The following is a 6,649-nucleotide window of genomic DNA, read 5'->3' as shown; positions in this document are numbered from 1 at the left end:
TCTTCACAAAAAAGAACCCTGCAGCAACAGAGGAAGACGAGGGCTTGATGAGACCTGCAGCAAGGGACTCGGTGATGTACTCATCCATGGTCGCCTTCTCAGGGAGTGACAAGTTGTAGAGGCGGCTACTGGGAAGAGTAGCCCCAGGACGGAGATCAATGGCGCAATCATACGGGCGGTGAGGCGGGAGTGACTTAGCACGGGTCTTGCTAAATACCTCACCAAGGTCATGATACACAGGGGGCACGGAGGAGAGATCAGGAGGCAGGGGAGTAGGCGAGCTCAAAGGCGTAGCACTAGGAGCTGCACGAAGGCATTGGGCATGGCAAGTAGAGCCCCATCCAAGGACTGTGCCTGTGGACCAAGAGATGTGGGGTTCATGGTGTCTGAGCCAGGGGCGTCCCAAGATAACTGGATTAAGCGGGGAACGTATGATGTAAAATTGCATTGTCTCTGTGTGGTTACCTGCAACGGTGAGAGTAACGGGGACGGTCCGCTGTGTGATACAGGCTAATCTCCGGTCATCCAAGGCAAACGCATCAATGGGGGTCCCAAGAGACTCAAGGGGAATGTCTGCCTGCGAGGCAAAGTCAAGGTCCATAAAACTATCATCTGCTCCGGAATCAATCAGGGCTCCAAGGGAAAGTCTCTGGCCCGCCCAGACTAAGGCAATAGGAACAAGATGGCCGCGAGATTCGGACCCACGGGAGAAGGAAAGGCGGCTTACTAGGATCTCCCTTGGTCCTGGTAAGCCTAATCTTTTGGCCGTGAGGGACAGTCGCGGAGTCGGTGCCCCTTAAAACCACAGTACAGGCAAAGACCTGCCTTGAATCGGCTCTCCCGTTCAGCAGGAGTAAGTCTAGCACGTCCTACCTCCATCCGCTCTTCTACATCCCCAGGTGGCGTTGTCGCGAAAGAGTCAGAGGAGGGATTGGCCGGGGAAACAGGAACAGCGGTTTGGTCTGACGCAGAGGTAGTTCTGGGATTGAAGGAAGTTCCACGCAAGGCCTTCTCACGCTTTCTCTCCCGGATACGTCCATCAATGCGGATAGCGAGAGCAATGAGGTCATCCAGAGATGAGGGTTCTTCTCGGGTAGCAAGTTGATCCTTCACCGCCTCGCTCAATCCTCTACGAAAAGTGGCACGCAGGGCCTGGTCATTCCATCCGCTCTCAGCGGCAGCCAGGCGGAAGTCGACGGAGTAATCTGTGACGCTGGCGCCGCCCTGCTGGATGTTATTCAGTCGTGAGTCAGAATCCCGACCGCTTACCGGATGGTGGAAAACCTTACGTAGCTCTGCGACAAAGTCTCTATAAGAGTTACAGTAGCTGGCCCCCATGGACCAAGAAGACGTAGCCCACTGCGCTGCTCGACCACTGAGCAGGTTGGTCACGTAAGCGATCTTAACAGCATCACTGGAGAACACGGTGGGCTGGTGTGTGAAAACAAGCTCACACTGCATAATGAAGGTAGAGCAAGTTTCAAAGTTACCGTCAAATGGGCGTGGACTGGTAATGATGGTTCCACGGGGTAAATAAACAGGAACCGGAGGATCTACTGGAGCGGCGGCCACAGGGGGCGCACTTGCTGGCGGTACAGGCTGGTTCAGCTGCTGGTTGGCAAGAGCTGCTGAAATGGTCTGCAGTTGTTGCATGATCTCTGCCTGCTGACTCGCCATCGCCGCCTGCTGGACAGCTAAAGCTTCCACAGAAGCTTGCAGGGGTTGAACTTGAGACTGGAGACCCTGCACAGCAACCGAAGCCTCTTGTAATTGCTGGGAATGGGCGTTGGTAATCTGAATTTGTTTTACTAGGGCTGCTTGCACCGGATTGGCTGTGGGTGTGCCGTCTGTGCTGGCTGGGGTCGTCATGGCCAGTTCGTACTGTTAGGGTTTGCACCCGACCCCAAGAGCACAAACACAGAAGGCACAATATAGCGGGACCAACAGGCTAATTTATTGAAGAGAAAACTCAGGAAGTCCACTTTCACCAGGAAACGCGAAGTCCACCTTTAAGCCGGGAACCGTGGAGTCGCCCTTTAATCCGTGAACAGTGGAGTCGGCCCTTAATCCAGGCAGGAGGGGGGGGGGGGTAAACAGGAGGATACCAAAGGAGAACGGAAAATCACAGCAACGCTGGAGTGAAGAAATCCTCTTCGTAAACGGAAAGCAGCGCACAGGGGAAGGGGAGCAACGAGGAAGGTCCAACAGAGAAATCTCCAGGGAAGATCCAGGTAAGTAAACAAACTTCGATGAGCAGGACAAGCACAAGTACTCTCCCAGGGAACGGCACGAACTGGCAACAAGCTGAGAGTGACAGCCAGATATAGGGAGGTGATTGCCAACAGGTGAGTGGAGGGGTAACGAGGAAACAGGCATCAGGTGGAGTTGGCAGAGCTCCGGGTACGCTTACACTGCAGAGCGGGTGTGGAGCGGGGAGACGTTGAGCCTTGGCCAAGGTTACACTGCAGAGCGGGTGTGGAGCGGCGAGACGTAACAATTCTGGCTTTTTTCACATTGGGAAGTCCATGCTATTGAATTTGGGTCACTCAAAGACTTTGCAAACTAAGCCAAAATTACAGTGATAATATTTGACTCTTATTTTGAAAAGGCGTAACTGTGTCCAGCAGCGTTTGGACTACGGGTAAGGCACTATAAAAGAAACATGCTGGTTTTCCATGAGCGTCCATCGACCTACGGAGGCTCTCACCTTCTGTCCCTTGTAGAAATGACACGGTGTGTTTACCCTATAGGCCTTTGTGACTCATGCCAGGACAACCTCCGTGTTGTACGGTTTTCATCCATTTCAAATAGTAAGGTCACACAATGTGGACATGCCTGCCCAAACACTCTGGACCAAAGCATCCGATAAGCCCATTTGGCTGTAATACATTCCAGTGCATCACCATCTGTAAAAAGCTGCTAAACATCTTTGAAATGATGTGAATTCACATATTTGGACAGAAAGTCCTTGCACTATATTTGCTGGTGGAAGCTTTAAGCGAGCATTTGATAAACCACTCTGTAGATGTATTGCAGATGATGTGGTGGGGGAAAAAAAACATCGGCATGGGATGGATGTGGCTGTTGGTTCCCAGTCTCACCAATAGGTTCGATACTTTACCTTCTGCGGCTTGCTTTACTATTTCATTGCCCCATGGAGCTGGCTGCTGCAGCTGCTTTGCTCTCATAGAAACCACATTTAATTTATCAGCAAGTTCCTTCAGTTCCCTTCCAGTCACAGTTCACTCGCTGTAAGGTAGGCTTTCATGTATTCACACACTTTGTAAATATTCATCAGGACAACAAGCCCTGGGCTCTTCTCAACCTTGTGATGATATTTTCCAGAACTCCTATTGTTGTCACATGCAGAGATCAGATAACTGAAACTTATTTTGCGTCGATGCATTTGATATTGTGATTGGGGACTATTTTTCTCTTTGTCTCCCATCTCGGAAGGAATTAGGTTTCAGGGAATTTTCATGAAACACCGTTTAAGCGGTGCCGATAAGGCATCCTTTGGACAGAGATAAGAGCCTATCCACACACATTATTGATCTTCCCCTGACCTGTTTGTGTAAGAAAAGCTTGAAGGGGCAAAGCACTTGTCAAACAGGGGAGCTTCACCATAGGGAAAAGAGGTGGAAACAGAATTCAAGTGGGAAAAAAAGGCAAAGAATATACAATGAAGAGGAGAGAGGAGTGCAAAAGGTGGGTGAAAACAATGAGAAAGAGAGAATAACAGACTATATTTGTGTTCTTTGGTCTCTGTAAAGCTCTTTGTGATGGACATGTTTGTTAAAAGCACTATATTTAGCCTGGCTGAAAATTAACTCCATTCAAGTGAGCGGAGTGCCGCTTTATTCTTTTCACTCTTTCATTGTTAATAATACAACCCGTTGAAGGGGGTAGCGAGCCGGCTTACCCGGCCGAAATGTGAAACACTGATCATCCTGTTCAATGGCACACATCAGCTGGCAGGTGCAGATATTGGAAACAATTGTTTTCTTCTTCTTTTTTTTTTTCATTGCTTGAGCCAAAAAAAGGTGTTTGAGAATGCTACTGGGATCGGTTGATAGTGAATGAGATTCGAGGGTATTACAATTTGCACCCTGCAAACTGACATCTGTTCGTGAGGTGGTTAATGACTACTCCTGTGCCCTTTGTGTTTGTACACATTTCAGAAACATACGTTTTCTTTTGGTGGTGGTGGTGGTGGTGGTGCCCCCCCCTTTTCCCCTTTTCTCCCCAATTGTATTCGGCCAATTACCCCATTCTTCCGAGCTGTCCCGGTTGCTGCTCCACTCCCTCTGCCGATCTGGGAAGGGCTGCAGACTACCACATGCCTCCTCCGATACATGTGGAGCCACTTCTTTTCACCTGACAGGAGTTTCACCAGGGAGACATAGCGCATGTGAGGATCACGCTATTCCCCCTAGTTCCCCCTCCCCCCCGAACAGGTGCCCCGACCGACCAGAGGAGGCGCTAGTGCAGCGACCAGGACACATACCCACATCCAGCGTCCCGCCCGCTGACACGGCCAATTGTTTCTGTAGGGACGCTCGACCAAGCCGGAGGTAACATGGGGATTCAAACCAGCAATCCTGTGTTGGTAGGCAACGGAATAGACCGCCATGCTATCCAGACACCCAGAAACGTACATTTTCAACGCATACATTTGTTCACATCATTATGGCCAGGTGGCCCCAAAGTTAGAGAGATCAGCTCTCTGTCATAATAGAAAGGCCCTGGGTTTTAATTCCTGCACAAACCCATTTGTAAGCTATAAACAACTGCATGGTCCGCTTTAGCAAGACACTGAACATGAATCTCCAATGGTCAGCCGTCCAACAACGACACTGGCCAAATGCTTGAAAGTTAAAACAAAAAGTAAATCCGAATGACAAATGACTGTGTTTCAACATAGCTGGACGAGTGAAGCTCATTTGTTGTTTCATCCCATCCAAAACGGGCTGCAAGCCTGCTGCACATGACAATGAACTGGCCCGTGGCTATCGCGGGAGCTGGGGGGAAGCGTTGTCGTGTAGTGGCACACTGACAGTGCACCCTTGCTGCGTGCTAGATGGCATACGCACACTGGGGGCCGATGCACATGACCTTCTGCTATCAGAACAGACACGCTCATTTATCACCGCAACCTTGAATCATTGTTTTACTCAGCTTGAACCCTCCCGCTTCTGTTCCCGCAAAAAATAGAATTGGTGTTTTTTTTGGGAATCCCCCCCCCCCATTTGAGGCATGAGAGGATTCAGGTAGCAGAGCTACTTGAAACACTCTCACTCTCACTCATTCACTCTCTCTCTCTCTCTCTCTCTCTCTCTCTCTCTCTCTCTCTCTCTCTCTCTCGCCCTCTCTCTCTCTTTGGACATCCTGAGTTTACCACCTCTGTTACGGACCGCAGTAAAATCCTCTCTCGTGTACCTTCCAAATAATGTGCTTCTATTTTCTCTCCTTCCCTTTTATTTGGTTTCCTTTATCCAGCTGCATGCTGAAACAGAAGGCTAGTTGGCCCAGAAGGGCCCCTTTTTGCATTGTCTTGAGGAGATTGGATTATTTATGATGCAGGGCTGGAGCTCATAAACCTGATGGGAATCCTTGAGTTGTGTCCTGTGTTTGTGTATTAGGGTGACCATAATGTTGGAGTGTGTGTTCCAGTTGTGTGCACAAACATGCGTGCATTGTGCGATTGCAGCTGTGTATATGTAGATGTGAGAAGAGTATGCACTGTGTCTGTGTCTGTGTGTGTGTGTGTGTGTCCACACGTACAGCATTGTGTCGTTCGTCCTAGACAAAGGATTGGAAAGGTCCTCAGACGCTGGCGTGAGCTCCCAGATCACTCCCTGCTTCACAGATATTATTTTGGACAGCTGCCAAAATAAAGAAGAAAACAGACCACTGGGGTTACAGTAATGATCTGAAGTATATATGTGAAATTGCGTGGTTGGTAGTTGCTCTCCTTTTTTTTTTGTGAAGCACCCCATGAACCTGGCTTCTAACTTGGTCACAAACTGACATTTAGTCTCATTTAGCTGTACCATCTGTGTGGATTCGAGGGGGATGGGGGTCACGATCGCTTCAAAAATATCTGAGTTTGTTGTAAGATAATTATTTTTCTTTTTTCTTTAAATTAACATCAATCTTGTTTATTAGATAATCAATATTGTGTTGATTTTGCAATACATATACTAAAATTGAAATGATACAAAGATTAGCTTGGCCCCTGCGCAAGGATGACATGCAAATTTGTGAAGCGTTCCCCACTTTTTTTTCTTTTTTCTTTTTTGCAGCACGGTGGCCCAGTGGTTAGCACTGTTGCCTCACAGCAAGAAGGTCCTGGGTTCGAACCCCAGGGTTGTCCAACCTTTGGGGTCATCCCAGGTCATCCTCTGTGTAGAGTTTGCATATTCTCCCGTGTCTGCAGTGGGTTTTCTCCGGGTGCTCCGGTTTCCCCCACCATCAAAAAGACATGCATGTTAGGGTTAACACTCCTGTCTGTGCCCCTGACTGAGGCACAGCAAGAGGAGCTGAAGTTGGTCCCCGGGTGCTGCACGGCAGCTGCCCACTGCTCCTAGCTACACAACTAGGATGGGTTAAATGCAGAGAGGAATTTCCCCATTTTTTTTCAAGATTT

The 6,649-nt window shown here is 49.0% G+C and overlaps 1 non-coding gene across 1 annotated transcript; it reads left to right on the top strand.

The window, feature by feature from the left end:
* The first annotated feature begins 6,180 nt into the window (after positions 1–6,180).
* LOC130127642 (U6 spliceosomal RNA) lies at positions 6,181–6,283 on the top strand. Its single transcript, XR_008811839.1, has one exon. It is a non-coding gene; the product is annotated as a U6 spliceosomal RNA (small nuclear RNA).
* The last annotated feature ends 366 nt before the right edge of the window (positions 6,284–6,649 follow it).

The sequence above is a fragment of the Lampris incognitus genome, chromosome 1 (genome assembly GCF_029633865.1).
Source record: "Lampris incognitus isolate fLamInc1 chromosome 1, fLamInc1.hap2, whole genome shotgun sequence".
Lineage (NCBI taxonomy): Eukaryota > Metazoa > Chordata > Actinopteri > Lampriformes > Lampridae > Lampris > Lampris incognitus.
This window is presented reverse-complemented; position numbering and strand designations above follow the sequence as displayed.